The sequence below is a fragment of the Aulostomus chinensis genome, chromosome 2 (genome assembly GCF_037954235.1).
Source record: "Aulostomus chinensis isolate RoL2024-O1b breed Wild chromosome 2, RoL_Achi_v1.0, whole genome shotgun sequence".
NCBI lineage: Eukaryota > Metazoa > Chordata > Actinopteri > Syngnathiformes > Aulostomidae > Aulostomus > Aulostomus chinensis.
In genome coordinates, this window is record NC_141321.1 from 5,005,051 (window position 1) to 5,026,802 (window position 21,752).

General features: G+C 46.7%; 1 protein-coding gene, 1 long non-coding RNA gene and 1 pseudogene across 7 annotated transcripts in view; 1 reads left to right on the forward strand and 2 right to left on the reverse strand.

Moving 5' to 3' along the window:
- Positions 1 to 7,344, reverse strand: part of LOC147268856 (uncharacterized) — a 9,136-nt pseudogene extending 1,792 nt beyond the window's left edge.
- The window catches only part of LOC147268855 (multiple epidermal growth factor-like domains protein 11), a 164,518-nt gene that overhangs the window by 71,881 nt on the left and 70,885 nt on the right, over positions 1 to 21,752 (forward strand). The gene's annotated exons all lie outside the window — the stretch shown is intronic.
- On the reverse strand, positions 12,634 to 19,924 carry LOC147268857 (uncharacterized). Its single transcript, XR_015119162.1, has 3 exons — positions 19,673 to 19,924; positions 15,570 to 15,664; positions 12,634 to 13,065 (listed from the first exon to the last, which is right to left on the reverse strand). It is a non-coding gene; the product is annotated as an uncharacterized LOC147268857 (long non-coding RNA).

Consider the following 21,752-nt stretch of genomic DNA (forward strand, 5'->3'; position numbering starts at 1 on the left):
ACACACACGTATATATATATGTGTGTGTGTATAGATGTATAGATAGATAGATATACATACACACACACGTATATATATCTATAGATATATAAATTCCGTTGTTTGATTATTTCAGCTGGTATGATCCACCCCTTCTGCTCTCTACATGCCTCCATGTTCCCCCTGTTGACCATGAACAACCTCTGAGTGAGGTTTTGGTGAAGATTTGGTTCACGCTACATGCAGAGCTGAGGAAATGTGCTTGTTGTGCCCCTGCAGACCTCAGACCTACACAGAGGAGAGGACTTGGCAAAAATGATCATAAACAGAGTGACAAGACGCTCTTTTGAGTGACAGCAGGAAGCTCTGGAGTTCTCTGAAGCTTTAAGAAAAGTCTGCAGTTTTAACCTCCTTACGAGTTTGCAATAAAAGAGGATACGGATGCAGAACTTGTTGTATTCCTCTGCATTGTATTGCATCCATGCAGTAATACATGTAACATCGCATCCTAACTAAATTATAGGTCAACAAATATGCAAAAAAAGAGTCCTGAGTATTGACATCAAAGTGACACATGCGCACCAGCGGGAGTCAAAGAATAAGACATGAAGAAAATCTAAATCTGTATCAATGTGTGACTTTATATTTTCCTGTTGGAAGAACCTGCATGTAGTTGGCCTCCATGTGATGTCAACCCAACTTTGTGACGCATCAGTGCGTCCGTGGCGTTGTGGTTCCTACATGACAAGAACTTCAACTTCGAACCTCGCAAATGCTCATGAACACAACAAAGTTTGACTTCCCAGAACAACTTTGACGGAGAACGACTTCCTTGAGTCTGAGTGTCAGACTTTGTGACGTCAAGTGAATGTGGTGAATAACTTCTGATTTAATTGTGGAACAACCGCAATGCCTTTGTCTTGTGTTCTCAAAGATGTAGTGTCACAATATATAGACCCTCCTCAAAGGCTCACTCCAGACCAGACTTCAGGACCATATGCACAGGGAGACGTGCTCCCTGGCTGTCTCCTGTAATCAGCTGTTCCTGCTTGTGGAAAACACTTGTTCATGAAGTCTCCCAGGTAAATAACCTGTAAAACTGCTTAAGTTCTTTGTGAGAAAACAAGAGTAAGGTGAGTAGATGGAGGTGTGATCTGAGGGAGAGAGAGGAATGTAGGGCCAAGCAGCACGTGACGTGTTTCTTGAACAGATGAGTTTTTAATCCCCACCGGTACATAAGCAGTGACTATGCAGTCCTGAATGAGATGGGAAGGTCATCCCTCCACTGGGAGACAAGAGGGAACAAAGTGTTGGCCGCCTGGAGGCAATTCACCGTAGGAGAGGAGGAACTAAGCTGCCTGTAGGAGCTGATAGGCTGCCATAGGCTCAATGAGAGACCAAACCCTGGGGAAGTGTGGCCTTTCATGAAGATTTCTTGTGTTACAATTAGATATCTGGACTCACTTTCTATTTGGTGTTTCTAGCCGAAAGTTCGGCGAGTTCAACTGGTATGTTAAAGTTCACCGTACAAATCATGTATTTAACCTTACCTCAGGATGAAAATGGATGGATAATATTGAAGTGCTGAAAGCCAACATTCATGGAGTTAATTATGAGATTGGAGCAGATACCCGGTGCTTTGTAGTCCCCGCTTTCATGCCTAGACAGGAGCTCATGTCCTCTCCTCTAACTTCTGCAAGGACACACATAAAAACCCCTGCTGATCACAAAGCACCAGAGTCTGTGTGTTCTGTTTCAAATCATCATTGCAGTTCAACTCTGGATTGAGCATTTTGTCACTGCAACCAAATCACATTTCCCATTTTTTCTGAGACTCTATGGAACCACCTGTCCCTCAGTCTTTGTCTCTTCCTACACGGCCGTGTTGCTGTATTTGCACCATTGTGTTGTGGCATCATATCAGCTCATCCAGCACACTGAAGACGTTCCAGACGAAATAAACAAAGCGTTCACTGCTTGCTAGTGTGCGTCGCAGTCTTTCATCTGTATGTGTGATTTGCATTATCACTTAAAAGGTGGTTTGTAATCGAAGTGTGTCCAGTTTGTTTCTGCTGCACCCTGTGGCTTAAAAGTATTAGAAAACATCACCAAGATTCATCCCTCCTCGTCAGTTCATGTCCAGGTTGAAACTGAAAATGCTGCTGCCTGAAACATGTGATGCTACGCGTGATGTTAGCATAGCGACAGCCGCTGCGGTCACCAGTCATTGTAGTCAGCTGGAGCAGCCACACTGACCACGTTCTTCGCGCGAGACCCCGGCCGCACTTCTCTACTGTGTCTGTATCTCTTTTCCCATTGTGTGAAGCTGCAGTCCTCTGGGCGTTTGATGTGAGAGGGCAGCCAGAACACGGGGAGCCAGCGCCACTGGTCAAAAGCCTCACTCTACATTACTTTTGCTATTTGTAATTGTACAATAGCAACCCGGGAGTTTTGGTGGCCATCTCTGTTGATGTTTCTCCACTTGTTTGAGAATATCTGGTGCTGGGTAAGAAGTTGCACCGAGGATGCATTGATCCTGACTTCAGTGTTTTGGAGCCTGTTTGATGGAGTCGACAGGGAATAGAAAGAGAACTTGATGCTGCTGTGAGACACCCGTTTGACCTTTTTCCAACACACCTATTATGTTCCCAAAACCTTTTCACCCACCACTCAGCTGCTCCTCGATGGTCCCTGAGGACACTCGGCAACTCAGTCGTGCTTGAAAGAGGATTTGATTCGAAGAACTGTGGCGCATTTATATCTTTTGTTTCAAATATACGTCACTTTCAATTTGACACGTTAAGAAGCCATCCAAAAAAATTCTGAAATATAATGTTTTATTTTTCTATACATAAATTGAAAGGCCCAGAGTGAAAAACCTTGACATTCCAATCTTTTTTTTTTTAATTGCATCATCCCTGCCAGTCTGAACAGTACCAGCCTGTTCCTGTCACTCAGCTTCATGACGGTCCCTCGCCAGCGCTGCGGCTGATAGATGACTCCTGCTGCTCTTCATTAGCATCAAGTTCATTATGCAGCTAATACCTGTTGCCCATGTTGAAGAGGGGGACAATGTGGGGTCAGTAGCTATTAGCCGGTCCGTCCTCTGGGCTTTGTCCTGATCTGAACTCCATTCAGGAGAAGACTGGCATGTTATGACAAAGTGTATCTTTCATTACCCAGCAGACTGAGGTCAGCAAGTCATTAAGTGCAGCTTTGCAGGAATAATGCTGCAAGTTTCTGTGGAGAGGCGAGGGAGCACCGCTGAGTGTGAGGGGCTGAGGAGAAGAAGGGTTCAAGAGGATCATGGAAATTTATGCTAACCTACAAAGTGAAAGTTGTATGGGGGGCAGTGAAAAATGGGGAAGGTGTGTGTGTGTGTGTGTGTGTGGGGCTGAATGCACCCTAGCTTGTTGTGCATGTGTCACCCTCTGAAGGGTGCATGGAGAGAGGGTGAGGATGTTTATGCTGTCACTCCACTCTGCTATGATGGACTACCAGGACCCTGATTGTCCTGCTCCACACGAACACAACCATACACGTGAATCTGACGAGTGTGCTCGCCCTTTTGCCAAGTCCAATTAACAGCTACAGCTGCATCAGCATGCCCCTTGAGTTTGGTCAAAATTAATTTACCAACAAACTTTTTAATCAAATTTCACAACAACCCCTGAGGGGTAATTGGCTCTATGCACTCCCCTGTTTGGTGCTGTGATGCCTGTCTGCGTTGCAGCTGGAAGCCATGAAGCATTTCATAGCACGTTTGTCTTGCTCTTAGTGAGGGTAAGAAAAATGACTCTTCAGCATTTCCTGCAGTTTCTCAAATTACAGTGAGCAACACTTTCAAAGCCACAGTGTGATGAAAGTGAAACACGCAAATGTCAGGCTTTCTTTCTTTGAATGGTAACTGGGTTCCAGTGAGGTCTTAACAAGTCCTACATTGGAAAATCTGGATTTTAGGCCTTTAAAAGTCTTCTTCAGCTGTTTCTGATTTGGATCTTTTGTTCTTAATTATGATTCTGAAAAGTCTTAAATGTCAGGTCAGGGTTCAATGTGAAGTTTATTTGTTGCAATAACTTCTCTGTATCTCCGTGTTGGTTCCCCCGACGATTTGTATGGAAACTAGAAAGCACTGGGAGTGTGCACAGCTCTGCCAAGGCAAACTCTTGAATCCTGGCACCTTTGTGCTTGGAACCTCATTAAACCTGCCAACAGTGGTGAGTGGGCTCTCTTGCATGTTGGAGTGTGTGTCTGTTCCATAGCCCGAGGGAGGGGAAGCCTGAGACCTGAAAATATTTGCATTTTGCGTGAAGGAGCCAACTGATGTGCTAACACTATTGTCATGTGTCACTTCCTGCACCCACTGGGAGCCAGTAGAGAACAAACAGTTACAATTTACTGCATGATGTTGCTGTGCATCACGTGGAGACTGCAGTGATGTTTTTGATGCTTGTTACATCAGGCTGTCCTCCTGGAACAACTGGGTGGAGCCCACTTTCCTGCTCAGTGGCAAAAATTACATTTTAAATTGGCCAACTTGCCAGTGGAACGCTGTGTAATGAAAACGAAGACTTCCCTAGAAGCCACCAAGTTCATCCGGTTGACCCAATAAGAGGAGAACTTCACTAAAGTCTGCATCTCTCTGCCGCCACCAGGTGGTGCTAAGACTGATCTGGGTTCTTCCTTCATCTTTCTTACCCACCCCCCCCCCCCATGTTTGGTGAAAATCAGCCTCATTGCAGTAATTCTGCTGCCAGAAACCAACACCCAGCCAGTGATTGCCTAACCAAGCTGGCGTGTTATCACGCGTGCATCCGTGTCCGCTCATAGATGAGTAATGCTACCATCAACATACATCAAACTCTTTGGCTTTGTTGTGTTCCAGCCAATGGTTGAAGACTTCAGTGCTTTAAAACAAGTGACGTGACTGTTGAGGGTCAAAGGCTTTAGAATTTCACCATCAGTCAGAAAAACACCAAAACAAAGACTATTTGTTCTTGCGGAATGCGACGGCATGTGTCTACTTTACTTTATTTACACTGTGAGGTCCTTCTTTCATAGTTTCAGGTCATTTTGTCAGTATGGCCAATCGGCCTTACACTTCATTAGAAGTGGTCTTCAGAAGGCTTAAATTGAAAGCACCTGAAAGGCAAAATACCCTATTTTGGGTGAAGTATCACTTAAAGCTGTGTAAGCCTGCAGGAACTCAGAGTTATAATACTCCCCTTCAATGTATTACTGCCACTACAAGACAGATACTGGCTGAAGGATATTCAGGGAACTTGTTCCAGCAGAGTAGCAGAGGAGTTTGTTACATAGAACAGAGTATAAGGAATGATACAAATACGTCCATCCGTTCTATTTCTCAGTCACATTGCTGGGAGCAAACACTCCCCATATCTCACTGCTATTATGGCTCATGTCCATTAAACTATTTCATCGCTGTCACGGAGACCAACTCCATTTGTAAAGCACACTGTTTAACTTTAGTTTGATGTTCTGGCTGCCTGATTTAACCGCCTGCCAGGATTTATGTTGCAAAGGTTCTCTATTATTATGAGACAGCTGGCAATATTCAGTAATTCACCAAAGCAGGTCCAGACAGCAAAGATGTACCGTCATCTAACCATCGCAGGAGCTTTAAGGGTTGCACTTGGAAGTACTAAACACACTCACATGTCTAGAATATCTATTACCATTTTGTGCTTGCTACAGATACCCCCCCCCCCCACACACACACACACACACGGATTGATTGAGATTGTTTGGTCGCAGACTGCAAAGGGGCAGCTGGAAGGATGGCTCCTTCAAGCTTTATGCACCTTGAGGGCTGAGATATCTGCAGCTCAATGAAATCGACTTAAGACATCAAGTTATCACCCGTCATCAACACACAAACACATTCCTACATACTAATTTTCTTCCTGTTTTAAGGTCTAATGACTCTCTTGCCCGTCTTTGTATGAAAACCAGTTCACTGTGAAAAGTTTAAAGATTTAATGACATGTTCTTTGTCCAAACAACGTGGCTTGTTTGCAAAGCGTGAAAGAGACTCGTCACGTTGCTGGGAACAAAATGTGCTCACAAAATGACCAGTGAGGTCGATACATGCGGGTGTCCAAACGATCAACGTTTGCATTCAGGTCAAGTAACAAACTTTTCCTTTGTTATTCGGAAGCTGCTGTTCACTTCCTGTTAGTAGCGACGACATTCATATGTCTTTGACTTCGGTTTAGAACAGAAGACCATTTGTTCCTCTGGTCAAACCTCATGTCTGCATTAAAGGGTTTTTGTTGCTGAATAATTGTTGGTCTCTGGAGAACAGGACCTGTCAAATGCATGTAAACTCGACTGAAATCATAGTTTTTCAAAGGCAGACACACACCTTGGTGATAGGGTTGGGAATCAAACTCGTCCTGCATGGAAATGTTTCCCTCTGGCTGAGACAAACTCGATGCTGTCTCCCTCTAGGCAGTTCTCCACATGCCTTTGAGAATCTTTGGCAGGATGTCCACCGCGAGGAACACAGCTCACCAACGGTTAACCGTAACTGGTATTTGATGAAAAATTATGAGAAAATCTGACTGCCACCAGCTGTAAGGGGCTTATGGCCAGAGGCAGACATACTTTCTTGAATTAATGGATTTCTCACGTTCATGGAATTAGAACAATTAGTCCATCCATCCATCGTCGTCTACCACTTATTCCTTACTAGTAAGGGTCGCGGGGGGGCTGGAGCCTATCCCAGCATCTACGGGTGAGAGGCGGGGTTCACCCTGGACAGGTGGCCAGTCCATCGCAGGGCCAACATACAGAGACGAACAACCATTCACACTCACATTCATACCTACGGTCAGTTTAGAGAATCAATCAGCCTAGTCCCCAAAGTGCATGTCTTTGGACTGTGGGAAGAAGCCAGAGTGCTCAGAGAGAACCCACACAGGCATGGGGAGAACATGCAAACTCCACACAGAAAGATCCCGCGCCCGAGCTGGGACTCGAACCCGGAACCTTCTTGCTGTGAGGCCACAGTGCTGACCACTGCACCACCGTGCAGCCCTAGAACAATGAGTATTCCAGTTAAATCCCAGATAAAACTACAGCTCAACTGCAACTGTGCTTACAAACCTACTGATTCTCCACCTACGCGGAGCAGCTCATCAACATATAGAACATTGGGTCAGTTTAGGAGTTTGGTATTGAAAGAGTATATTCCTGTGCTTTCAGTCCTGAGTAAACAGTTCAGAGCACTGCTCTACCATCAAACCGCTCCCTCTCCCTCCGTTTGCCATCAATCTGGAGTGTCTCATTGTAGAGAGGGGAAATGGACTGGCACCTCACCTCGGAAACCTTTTGATTACCCATTTTCCTTCTCATGCCACGTGAGCTCACACTGGCCAAACCTCATGACAGACAACCCATTAAGGCATATAACGACCTCCCCACTCTGCACTGCCTCCCCGCCTGCCCTCCCTCTCCTCCTCCACACTCTCAGCATTTCTCTCTCTGCACTCTGATTAATTTCCAAACTAACTTGTTTATCGTCCACCACCGGCTTTCAGCTCAAGTGGTCGGCACAATAGATTCTTTCCTCCCCACACGACTGACGCTTTGAATTTGAAAATGGCCAGGAATTATTCATCAGCTGTCCTCCTCCACTTTACATTTGCTCTAAGAGGAGGGGTGCACTCGCAGCTTCCTGGGTTTTATTTCCTCATCCACATCCTCCTCCGTCATTTTGTGCTTCAAGCCAACTTGACCCTTCTAAAAAGGTCTCACAATGCAGAGAAGGAAACTGGTGTGACCTCTAAGCAGCTTCGCCAGATGGGAAATGTTAAAATACGGCACCAGGGGTGGTAAAGCAGCATCACCTGAAGTTTTTCCCTTGGAGAGCCAAAACTAAAACCTAATAGTGGGCAACGGAACAAAAGTCCATCCATCGTCATCTTCCGCTTATTCCTACACATTAAGGGTCGCAGGGGGGCTGGAGCCCATCCCAGCGTCTACGGGCGAGAGGCGGGGTTCACCCTGGACAGGTCGCCAGTCCATCGCAGGGCCAACATAGAGAGACGAACAACCATTCACACTCACATTCATACCTACGGTCAATTTAGAGTATCAATCAGCCCAGTCCCCAATTGCATGTTTTTAGACTGTGGGAGGAAGCCGGAGTACCAGAGAGAACCCAGCAGGAACAGGGAGAACATTGAGACTCACCCAGAAAGATCCTGTGCCTGAGCCGGGACTCGAACCCGGAACCTTCTTGCTGTGAGGCCACAGTGCTAACCACTGCACCACCGTGCAGCCCCAGAACAAAAGTAAATGCAGAAATTCTAAATTGTACTGAGATCCCTTATTCCTTTTCAATACGTTTTATTTTAGCTTTTACACAGATTGATCCCTGGGTATCTCAAGGCTCTGGATGTTGTGTGGCTGTCTTAGTTTACACATCTCTGCAATATTGCGTGGACATCAGGGGTGGTGCCTTTGGAGTGGCAGACCGGGGTGGTGGTCCCCACTTTAAGAAAGGGGACCAGAGGGTGTGTTCCAACTATCAGGTGATCACACTCCTCAGCCTCCCTAGAAAGGTCTACGCCAGGGTGCTGAAGAGGAGGGTCAGGGCGATAGTCGAACCTCAGATTGAGCAGGAGCAGTGTGGTTTTTGTCGTGGTCGTGGAACCGTGGATCAGCTCTTCACCCTCGCTAGGGTGCTGGAGGGGGCATGGGAGTTTGCCCAACCAGTCCACATGTGTTTTGTGGATCTGGAGAAGGCCTATGACCGTGTTTCCAGGAGCACCCTGTGGGGGGTACTCCAGGAGTATGGTGTCAATGGCCCCTGACAAAGGGCCGTTCAGTCTCTCTACCGGAGGAGTGACAGTCTGGTCCACGTTGCCGGCAGTAAGTCGGACTTGTTCCCAGTGAGGGTTGGACTCCACCAAGGCTGCCCTTTGTCGCTGGTTCTGTTCATAACTTTTATGGACAGAATTTCTAGGTGCAACTGGGTGGTGGGAGGGTGTCGTCTCTGCTTTTTGTGGATGATGTGGTCCTCCTAGCGCCATCAGGCCACCACCTCCAGCTCTTGCTGGGACAGTTTGCAGCCAAATGTGAAGCGGCTGGGATGAGAATCAGCACCTCCAAGTCTGAGGCCGTGGTCCTCAGCTGGAAAAGGGTGGCCTGCACACTCTAGGTCGGGGGGGGGGGGGTCCTGCCTCAGGTGGAGGAGTTTAAGTATCTGTTGGTGTTGTACATGAGTGAAGGTAGGATGGAGCGGGAGATTGACAGGCAGATTGGGGCGGCATGAAAATGCCTCATCAAAATGAGCTTCTTCTGCAGGGAGGCTGGGCTCTCCCTTAGAGACAGGGTGAGAAGCTCAGTCCTTCAGGAGGGACTCAGAGTAGAGGTGCTGCTCCTCCATGTAGAGGAGTCAGTGGAGGTAGTTCGGACATCTGGTGAGGATGCCTCCCTCGGGAGGTCTTCCAGGCATGTCCAACTGGGAGGGGGCTGACCCAGGACCCTGGAGGGATTATATCTCTCGGCTGGCCTGGGAACGCCTCAGGATTCCCCTGGAAGAGCTGGTGGAAGTGACTGGGAGAGGACAGTCTGAGCTTCCTTGCTGAGGCTGCTGCCCCTGCGACCCAGACCAACCGGATAAGCGGAAGACGACGACAGATTGATATAATATACTTCTTTTACATTACAAGTCAATATTTGAAGGTTTACAACACAAATATACATAACTTAAGTCACCATGACTGAGTTAAGAAAACATCCTAATTAAGTATCATATACATAATTTGTCCTCCTAACACAAACCTCTTAAAAATTAAGTTACAGTACATGTTTTATGGTTGTTTTCATTTTTGTATTATTTCGCCTGTTGCTATTTTTATTTCACCTCTGCTAGGCCAAATTGAACCTCAACTTTTGTCAGCTCTTCTCCTAAGGAACATGTACACTTGTGAAACACACTCCCTCGTCCCCAGAGCCAGACCAGAGGACGGGGACCTTCCTCTCTCTGCTGCATCAGGGAGCTGAGACCCAGAGACCTGCTGACTGCTAGGTAGCGTAGCACAATCAAGCATATTACAACCGAGATAAAATAAAATACATATTTTTATTCTGGCAAAAGAATATTTTACACCACCCATCAATCAAGCCAGTTTGTTTAAATATGTGAAGCTTAAAGAAATTAAGTAAATAAATGAAATTGAACTCAAAATGAAGCAGAGATTTTTGCTTTGCATTGAAAAAATGAATGGATCTGCCTCAGTCCTGTCAGTGGAGACACTGTAGGAGGTGCTGCTGGAGTCTGGGGTGAGGGGGCCCTATTCAAGGCATCTCAGCAGTAACCAGACTGGTTTCTGGTGGGGGTTGGTGGGTGGCTTGTCACCTGTCCTGTTTGTGATTTTCATTGACAAGATTTCATCATTGTGGTTGTGGGGGGGGGGGGGGGGGGTCAGAGGGTCTCATGGCTGATTTTTGAGATGAGATGGTCCTGTTTGCATCATCGGTGTGTGACATTCAGCTCTCACTGGATGAGTTTGCTGCTGGGATGAGGATCAGCAGGAACATGGGGGATTGTCCCCCTCAGCTAGAAAATGAGTCCTTAGCGTGAAGTGGCAAAAGACCTGGAGCAGCAGGAGCAGTTTTCTCCACTGTATCGTAGGAGGGAGGCTGGTGTCTCAGGGACACGATGAGAAACTCAGTCATCCATGAGGGACTCAGAGTAGAACTGCTGCTGCTTTGGGTCCAGAGGAGGAAGCTGCAGTGGTTCGGGCATCGAGTACGGCTGGAAACGCCTCCATATCCTCTAGTCAAAGTAGGTCAATGTGGTCAGGGAAAATAAAGTTTGGAGGTCCCAGGTCTTAGCTGCTGGCTCAACGACCCAACAAGGGGAACACTTGAAGACCTGGTGTCAGAGGGGGTTTTACACCCTTCTTAAGGTGCTCAAGCTTGCTTCAATGTGATGTCGCACCCCTGAAAAAGTAAGAGAGAGCTTCACATCGGGTGCTTTTGAGGAAATGCATTTTTTTGAGGACTTCTATCTATCCTTTGCTTTACATGAGTAGGGAACTTTTTGTGAACACAACAGGCTGAGCACTCAACTCATGTTGTCTTCAACTCGCCCGTCTCTCCTCCTCTGCTGCGTCCCAACTACAGAGTCGCGCGACTGTAAATGACGTCAAATGCGTCAGTGACTTTCAGTGTGATCTTGAAAGACATGAGTGCACTTGGTGATTAGCATAAATGTGGCCCATAAGAGAGAACGTCCATTGGCTTGTAGTCCTTACTCAGGTTTGTGAGATAAGGGTTGGTTTGCAGTCTTACAGCGATCGCTCAAAGTATCTTTCTCATACAAGAGTTTGCATTCACACATTCACATACAGCCATGCATCACAGATGGACCTCTGTTGGAGCCCAGAAGGAGCGGTTGCTTGTCCCCTGGGTCGTCCTGGTTTGTGTGAGCGAAGCATGAAGACGCAGGATGAGAGGAGCGGAGGCTGAACAGAGGGTTCAGGGGCGCTAACCTCTAAATGCTCTGGATTTTGAGTTGAGCGAATTTAAAACAATGTTTACTTTAACCTTTCATCATGAATCTGATGCTGATAGTCATGAAGAATGTGTCTCTTAGTTTTCTCCTTGCTGACAGTTATACATTTATCTATTCATTTACGATGAACATTTCCTTTGAAAAGCAAGTGATGGCCTCATAGTTCAAAATTCAAAGGTTTTTTTTCTCAAATTTGCTAGGATGTTTTTGCTCACGTAAGTGGATAGTTGATGACGACAAGGAAATACCATTATTAACCAGCCTTATTGGTAAAAACTATGCATATTTTATATTATATGAATGTCTTCTCATTCATTTTGGTTGAGTGATTCAAGAGACTAAACACTTCCGCATGGCACTGTCTGCAAGTGACACTCCTGGTTAGATTTGATCCAAGAATCGCCCCCGGCTGTTGAACAGGGACACATTTAGCAGCCAGACAGCCTGATATTTTCTCTGTAGTTGTCAGAGACTTTAACATCATTGTGTTGTGTTGACATCACACAACCTGCTGTCTGGAATCTTTCAAGAAGAGGACTCCCCGATGAGTCTGCCTGGTCGACAGCAACAGTTCCTACTGTGACAGTGACAGGTGAACCCTCCTGCAGGCTCCTTGTCAGGATGAGTCCTTTGGTGTAGAAACAATCCAGTCACTTAGATATGAACATTTAATTTTTTTGGACATTTTTTGTCATAAATGACAAAAAAAACAACAACATCAAAATATAACATCTGAAAATCTGGATCCAGCAAATGTTTGACATTTTGCCTGAAAAGACTGAAATTCCCAATCTATTGAAAACGATGACACTCTGTTGTCTCTTTAATCAAATTCGCTCTGATCTGGGGCTCCACGTCTGCAAGCCCCAAACCCATTGGTGAGTGGAATCCAGGACTAAAATCAGTAGTGACTGATACAAATTAATGCAAAAGGGACTTTGCTAACATCCATCCATCTATCAGTCTTTATTTATCATGCACCTTTCAAACATGTCAGAATTCAAAGCCTAATGTTGTACAGTGAGTAAAGACATAAAGCAGAAGCTTTGAGAAAGCAAACAGGATTTAGAGACCAGTTATCAGGACTTCTGCTTGTCCTGGTTGAGCTGTGAAAAGTTGTGTGACATCAAAGTCAAGTCAGTTTTATCTGTGTGTCACCAAACCCCAACCAAAGTTCTGTCCTGACTCTGTCCAAGTAGAGCAGGTCCAGCACCTCCCTCCTTCAATGAACCTCCACCCAACAATTCTCCATCAGCAACACATCCTGCAACAGCAGCCACCAGAACCTTCCTTTACCAGCAGGAAGGTGGAGCAGATCCAGGATCAGTGGGGACGGAGAGAGAGCAGGAGAGCAGGACAGAGACAAAGACAGAGAATGGAGGAGGACAGAGAGACAGAAGGAAAGAGAGGGACAGAGATAAAGAGGGAGAGAAAGGAGGAGAGACTGATGGACAGACGGGGACGTGAGCAGGTGGAGCTACGGGTGGCAGCTGGAGCCTCTTCAGGTCTGGAGCCTCCTCCAGCAGCACCAGGATCTGGGATGAGGGGAGAAGAAGAGGAGTTAGTAAAGCTGTATTAACATCGAAAATACACTTAGAAGGGTTTTTCACACCTGCCTCATTTAGTTCAGTTGAACTGCACTGGAGTTCATGTTCTAATTTTTTAAAAGCTCCGATTGAAACGTTTCCCTGATTTGAAGCTGTGTTAAACTCTCTCCACACATAAATCATAAGGACATCCTTGTGGAATCCTTGCAGTCTCCATATTCTCACCAAGTGACATTTGTTTTCAAACTCTGGTGACAAAGTGTTTCTGTGAAAGCAAACCGGACCAAGTGAAAAATGTGAATATGAACCATACTGAGTACATTGAACTGCAGGTGTGAAAACCTGAAGAGTGAGTTGAGTGGCCCAGTGTGATCAGGCGACACGGCCACGTACGGCTGAGTATCATCAGCATCGCTGTGGAGGAAGAGACTGTACCTCCTGAGCACCTCGCCCAGGGGTTACCTGTACTCAATGAAAAGTAATGGTCCTAAAATAAATCCTTGTGGTTTCCCACAGGCAGCCTCGTAGTGTTAAGAGAATTTGGTCATCTGGTGATACAGAACAATTCCTTCCTCATACAGTACTCATGAGGTAAACCAGTTAAATCAGTTCCAGACAGGCCAGTGTGCTCCCTTCAACAAGCTACAAGAATCTGGTGGTCCACAAGATGAAGAGCAGCACTCAGGTCAACTCCTACCAGAACCGAGAGTTTGTTGTTGTCAAGGTTGGTTCTGCTGTCATTTACTACTTTTAGCAGGGCTGTCCCTGAGTCCTAAAGCGTGACTGAACATTCTAATTTAGTGTTTGAATGTAAAAAGGAACTGGACTGAACACAAACAATGTTCTCTGAAATTTTGCTGAATTAGAGGTTTGAAATCTGTAGCTGCTTGGTGCTCAAATATCCATGTTCATGACATGTTCTATGTCAGCTTCATGACAGTGGTGTGTTGATGCTTCCATGTGGCAAAAACATCAATTCGTGCAGACCTACATTGGAGGCCAAAAATATGGATTTCCAGCTCGTCCAGGTCCAGAGGGCGACTCCTCTGTCGTCATGTAGGTTGAAGCTTTGACCTCCGACCCAGACGAATGGAGCCATCGGCTGATTTCAGAGTTATTGTTTGTACAAAACGGGATCATTAAAGTGGAGTTATCACACAAGACACCAAGATGAGTGAACAAGTCACACCCCCCCCCCCGCAAACCCATCAAGTGAACTGTTGCCACGCCTCATGCGTCATTAGACAGCGAGCTTGTTGACAAACACTCATGACGGCAGTGATTCAGACTTAAAAAATGATGCAAACTGGCCAGCAGAGCGACGCTGGGAAAGTCAGGAGCAAGTGCAGGTATGTCACAGCTGACAAATGACGGTGACATGGCGGACATCAAACCATTCGCACACTCTCACACCCACGCACACACACGCGCACACACACACACACACACACACACACACACACACACACACACACACACAGTCAGTAGGTCAATCAGTGTCACAACAGAATCACTTTATTCCCAGCCTGTGAGCAGTAAACTGTGTCATCCATCTGGCCTGTCCTCTGTCCCTCCCGCTCATCGACTCACGCCAGCAGCTTGAAATATGCTGCCACTAATTACAATTATTAATTGAAAATTGGAAATCAATGGTGGTGAATTAAACACAGGCGTGCATGTGTGTAAATGGGTCAGGTGCCTCCTCCAGTAATGAGGGAAACTTTGAGCTCCCAGTTTCAAACGCGCTCGTACATCCAGGGCTGTGCTATCACCACTCTCCTCCCCTCCTTGCGGAGGTGAGAGGGTTTACTTCCTCGCTGCAGCTTCTTCTGTAAACTGTTGTTCACTCATTCGTCAGGGGAGTGCGCCGTGGCGCTCTGACAGCGTGCTCATGAAAATAGCTGTACTCATGCACAGGCTGGGGCCTTAAATAATGTCGATGTACTTTCCAGAGGCACAGTTCCCTGTCAGTTAAAAAAGCTGCCTGGATGTAATTTGTGCTGCTTTTAGGTCATATTTTATGAACTATTTCATATGAATAAAGGTCCTTTTTTGCCTCGCCGATCTTATAGTGATTCACTCCATAATGCTTTAAAAGCCCCTACTTTTCTGTTTGTCTGTGAGGGGTAATCTCCGTCTTTGTGTTTATGGAAGCAACAATAGCAATTTGTTTGGAATAAATATAGGAGAGCAGTACTTAATAATGGATTATATTGGGCGTCTGCCTGCAGTCACAGCAAAACAGTGATTGCTTATCACCAAAGGTGTCGTATCTTGCAGATTGTTTGTCTCCCAGCCAGTCGCCCTCCGCTCTGCTGCTTTTTGACAAAAATGCCATTGAATTAAAAATAAATGAATTAAGCTGGAGGCTGTGAGGGAGATTGAAAGATAGAGAGAGAGAGACAGAGAGAGAGTGTGTGTGTGTGTGTGTGTGTGTGTGTGTGTGTGTGTGAGTGTGTGTGTGTGAGACAGGATAGTTCATTGGCTTTCACCTTACAGAGGCGACGGGTGCAGCTGAGAAGGCGCTCATTGGCTGGCGGCCGCATCGATCCTCAGCACGGTGACGTGGTGAACTCTTAAGGGTGAACTTGATGACAGATACAGAACAACTTCTGATTATTTATTTATCATTTATTCATCCGTCCAATGAGCTCTTTAGTGGCTCTTAGTTCAGAGTTCTGCCTGTGTGAGGCTGCTTCTGTTTCTGTCTCTGACTTTGTGCTTTTGTAGTTTTATTTGAACCAGTAAACACAAAACAGTGTGCAATGTGTTGTTAATAACTGCTTAAAAAATTATTCAATAATGAAAAATTGTCTGCAACTAATATGAGCAATTTCTACTCCAGTGTGGTCGAATGTCTAAATCACAATTCGTTGATTAAAATGCAACACAAAATGTAACATAAAAGCAGTTCCACGTCACGAGGCCCTCACAGCATCGCAGGATTTCCAAGTAAACTGGCCTTGAACGAGCACTCAGTGGGTTTGTTCTGATCGTCTCATGAGTGGCGATGATTTTTTTTATCCTACATATTTACAATTTTTGGGGAAACATTCCAACACTCTGATTTTGTTTTTTCACAAGCTGCCAGAAGCATTGCACGCGTAAACCTGTGACTGAAATGCCAGTGTTTGCTAAAGCTTACAAACAAAACCTGGATCTGATTCACTTTTCACATTTTCCGGTTCTTATCCTGGACAAAATGGTTTCCTGGTTTGAATCTTTAAAAAAATCCAGCATAATCTTTTTCTGATAGTTCTAGTAACAGACGGACAAACTGAACCCATGACATCATCTCCTTGGCGGAGGTAAAAGTGCAGTTTTTCTTAATCGGACCCTAACCAGAGTGGAACGTGTCCTCCCCTCCACCGGGTCGGAGGAAAACCGGTTCAGTGGTTGTTGTGTGGCCGGCCGGCCAGCAGCTGCGGGTGGCAGCAGTGACAAACACATCAGCTCACATGACCGCGTCTAGAGGACAATCAACCAATGTCATTGTTTACGGTTCTGTTTACAGTCCTGGAGTGGGCCTGCATCAGCGTTGTGTCGCTGAAGATGAAGACCAAGGGATTCTATTTGAGCCTTTTAGCTTCAAACATCAGCACCAACGACTGAGCCTGGGGAGACACAGGAGGTCCATCATAGAGAGACTGGAGTCCACATGAGCGTTCATCTGCGCTCATTAGTTCATGTGTGTGTTACACTGCTCATCCTGCTGCGGCTTTGGAGGGCCAGAGCCGGTCCCTGCTGATGCTGCCACCCCGAGCTGTCCATCTCTGTCCATCCACATCTATCCCTGTCCATGTCTGTCCATCCACATCTATCCCTGTCCATCTCTGTCCATCCACATCTATCCCTGTCCATCTCTGTCCATCCACATCTATCCCTGTCCATGTCTGTCCATCCACATCTACTCCTGTCCATGTCTGTCCATCCATATCTATCTCTGTCCATCCACATCTACCCCTTTCCATCCCTGTCCATCCACATCTACCCCTGTCCATGTCTGTCCATCCACATCTATCACTGTCCATCCACATCTACCCCTTTCCATCCCTGTCCATCCACATCTACCCCTGTCCATCCACATCTATCCCTGTCCATGTCTGTCCATCCACATCTATCCCTGTCCATGTCTGTCCATCCACATCTATCCCTGTCCATCTCTGTCCATCCACATCTATCCCTGTCCATGTCTGTCCATCCACTATACTCCTGTCCATGTCTGTCCATCCACATCTATCTCTGTCCATCCACATCTACCCCTTTCCATCCCTGTCCATCCACATCTACCCCTGTCCATCCACATCTATCCCTGTCCATATATGTCCATCCACGTATATCCCTGTCCATGTCTGTCCATCCACATCTACCCCTGTCCATCCACATCTATCCCTGTCCATGTCTGTCCATCCACATCTACTCCTGTCCATCTCTGTCCATCCACATCTATCCCTGTCCATGTCTGTCCATCCACATCTACTCCTGTCCATGTCTGTCCATCCATATCTATCTCTGTCCATCCACATCTACCCCTTTCCATCCCTGTCCATCCACATCTACCCCTGTCCATGTCTGTCCATCCACATCTATCACTGTCCATCCACATCTACCCCTTTCCATCCCTGTCCATCCACATCTACCCCTGTCCATCCACATCTATCCCTGTCCATGTCTGTCCATCCACATCTATCCCTGTCCATGTCTGTCCATCCACATCTATCCCTGTCCATCTCTGTCCATCCACATCTATCCCTGTCCATGTCTGTCCATCCACTATACTCCTGTCCATGTCTGTCCATCCACATCTATCTCTGTCCATCCACATCTACCCCTTTCCATCCCTGTCCATCCACATCTACCCCTGTCCATCCACATCTATCCCTGTCCATCCCTGTCCATATATGTCCATCCACGTATATCCCTGTCCATGTCTGTCCATCCACATCTACCCCTGTCCATCCACATCTATCCCTGTCCATCTCCGTCCATCCCTGTCCATCCACATCTATCCCTGTCCATCCACATCTACCCCTGTCCATGTCTGTCCATCCACATCTCCCCCTGTCCATCCACATCTATCCCTGTCCATGTCTGTCCATCCACATCTACCCCTGTCCATGTCTGTCCATCCACATCTCCCCCTGTCCATCCACATCTATCCCTGTCCATGTCTGTCCATCCACATCTACCCCTGTCCATGTCTGTCCATCCACATCTACCCCTGTCCATGTCTGTCCATCCACATCTATCCCTGTCCATGTCTGTCCATCCACATCTACCCCTGTCCATCCCTGTCCATCCACATCTACCCCTGTCCATCCACATCTATCTCTGTCCATCCACATCTACCCCTTTCCATCCCTGTCCATTTACATCTACCCCTGTCCATCCACATCTACCCCGTCCATCCACATCTATCTCTGTCCATCCACATCTATCCCTTTCCATCCCTGTCCATTCACATCTACCCCTTTCCATGTCTGTCCATCCACATCTACCCCTGTCCATGACTGTCCATCCACATCTATCCCTGTCCATATGTGTCCATCCACGTATATCCCTGTCCATCTCTGTCCATCTACATCTATCCCTGTCCATCCACCTATATCCCTGTCCATCTCTGTCCATCCACATCTACCCCTGTCCATCCACATCTATCCCTGTCCATCTCCGTCCATCCCTGTCCATCCACATCTACCCCTGTCCATGTCTGTCCATCCACATATACCCCTGTACATGTCTGTCCATCTCTGTCCTTCCACATCTATCCCTGTCCATCCACATCTATCCCTGTCCATCCCTGTCCATACACATCTACCCCTGTCCATGTCTGTCCATCCACATATACCCCTGTACATGTCTGTCCATCTCTGTCCATCCACATCTATCCCTGTCCATCCACATCTATCCCTGTCCATCCCTGTCCATCCACATCTATCCCTGTCCATCCACTTCTATCCCTGTCCATCCACATCTATCCCTGTCCATCCCTGTCCATCCACATCTATCCCTGTCCATCCCTGTCCATCCACATCTATCCCTGTCCATCCCTGTCCATCCACATCTATCCCTGTCCATCTCTGTCCCTGTGTAACATCCCGAGCAGAGTTTTGAGGCAACGTGGTTTCAACAGTGAAGTGTTCATCAGGTTCATGTGTGAAAATCAATAAAATGGCAGGTCGCTGTAGGTCAGGAGAAGGTGTAGAGAACATTGCACCCTTCAGGTGTTTCAGTCCTCACATGGCTGGAGGGGGACGTGCAGATTAGGGGAGCAGAAACATGATCAGAGTGTGAGAGACGGGTCATCTGGTCCAGTCTCTCATTATAGACCAGAATAAATCATTCAGAGCAGAAGCCCAGAAACTGCTCAATTAAATACTTAACACTTTTAATTATCTATAGCACTTGCCCACAGTTTTGAACAAGCGTGTGTGTGTGTGCCTATGTGTGTGAGTATGTGTATACACACACACATAGGCACACACACACACACACACACACACACACACACACACACACACACACACACACACACACACAAAGGGAGAGGAAAGAGAGCAAGAGAGAGAGAGATGCTTCCTTCTGTGAGACTTACAGCTCTTCCTCATAATTTGTCACTCTGTTCAGAAGTAGACTCAGATAAAGCCTCCATCTCGTCCCTGTCCATCCTGTAGCTGAGACCACCCCCATGAACCCGGCCCTCCATCGGGGGGGCAGAGCAAGACAAATGGCTGCAGTGGCGGCTCCATAGATCAACAGATGGCCCAGCACTAGTCGGAGCTCCGCTGTGTTTTGGCAACTCAGCATTATCCCTCTGCATCAGTTATGGTCCGGGTATCCCCCCTCCTTCCCGTCTACTCAGGCCAGCCCCCCCAGGACCCATGTGACCAGATGATCATTTCACACCCCTAAATGGAATTAAGAGCAGTGGCAGCATCTCCTTCCTGCGTCTCTCCAGACTGAACTCGTCTCTGTTTTTATTCTGTTTCACTGAGATTCGTCTGAACAACCCCAGCGCTCTGTGTGCAGCGCCCTCTAGTGGGCCTTTAGGGGACAGGTCCCCGCTGTGACTGGAGTGATGGTCCAGCTCTGACTGAAGGATGGCACACATTTGTCCTCTTGCAACTGGACATTTTTCCCTTTTGAACTTTGTTTAGTGAATTAATAATTTAATGAGCTTTGCCACACCTGAGGATCTCCTCTGAGGGACTCGTGTAGCCTCCGGGGGTTTAGCTCACAGTGTCACTGAGACTTTGCCTCCCGCCCTCCACCGCATTGATTCATGACCACAAGCAGGTTGGATTCATTAAAACGGGCCTGCAGGTGTCAGAGGTTGGTCAGCACACAGCCGCTGGTCCTGTCTCACTGGGTTTAATGCTTGAGGGGTTTGTATTTTCTCTCACTTGTTAAAAAGTTCATAGCTTTGTTTTCTTTGTTTGAAAAGTTGCTTGTGAGAGAAAAGAATGAGAGAAAAGCATCAACTCAACAAGTCGGCTGCTCTCTCTCCAGCAGGCGGCTCTCCGTGTGGGGGACGTCCCAGTCTGGTCCCCGGGTCTTTGGTGCACATTTCTTTGAGTGCTTGTTATGGATGCACGTTATTCCGTCTCTGTTCTTAAATAACACACGTCGGTATTTAACCTGAAAGAACCTTTCTGAGGCCACTTGATCTTGATATTTAGGATCCAGTTTCAAAATTTCATTTATACTCAAAATCATCCATCAGAAGGAAGGTTTAATCCCAAATTTCGTCAGGACACCAGAGGACATGGATTCTTTGAGCAACAATACAGTATTTGATGATGTTAGCGAGCACAGCATCGGAGTGGTTTGATCCGGTGGCTGCGACCCATGTGACACCGCCAAGCTCCACCCTTCAGCTGTATTTCTGTTATCAAATCACAAAAACCAATTTGGCTTTGCGTTTTTCCTCTGAAAAACAAGACAACATGAATGTAAAATTTAAAAACAAAAACATTTTTGAAAAAAATTAAAAATAGTACAACAGATGCAGCGCAGGACCTTCAAAATAAAGGGAATGAATCCATATTCAGATCCATGGATCATAAACTGCTGAACTGAAGTTCCTTTGGGAGAGTCAAGCTCAACGTGGTCCTCCAGAGATGCTGGAACCAGGGTTGATGTTTTTGCGTGACGTAGTGAGGCGTCTCCTCTCAACAACATCTCTGACGAGCACAGGTTGAAGCATCAGCTGTAAACCACACACGGTCCACGTTCGGCAGGACAGGAGGAGATTTTGACGCTCCACCCGCATATTAGCGCCGGCTCCAGGACCACATCAAGACAGGACAGATGTTTACTGGCTGAATTTGAGTCCAGTCGGTCTGGATGGGCCCTGATACCTAGCAGGGCACTAAGAGCAAGTATGACTAATAAAAGAACTCCTCAAATAAACAGTGCAGAAAAATGCATATTTTTTAAAAACACAGCCAAAGTCCCTCCACCTGATACTGACTAATGAATGCTGATTACATTTGCATAACTTCTGCTTGTGTCAGGAAGGAGCAGGACACTGAAACCTTTGAGGACTGCTTTTTCTGTTTAACGAATGGATGGAGAGACAAGAGCATTTAAATTTGGTGCAGCCGGCATTTTAATGACGAAGTCAATGAGCCTTGCACCGCGTGTGCAGACATCACCTGGTTGAGCCCACGGCA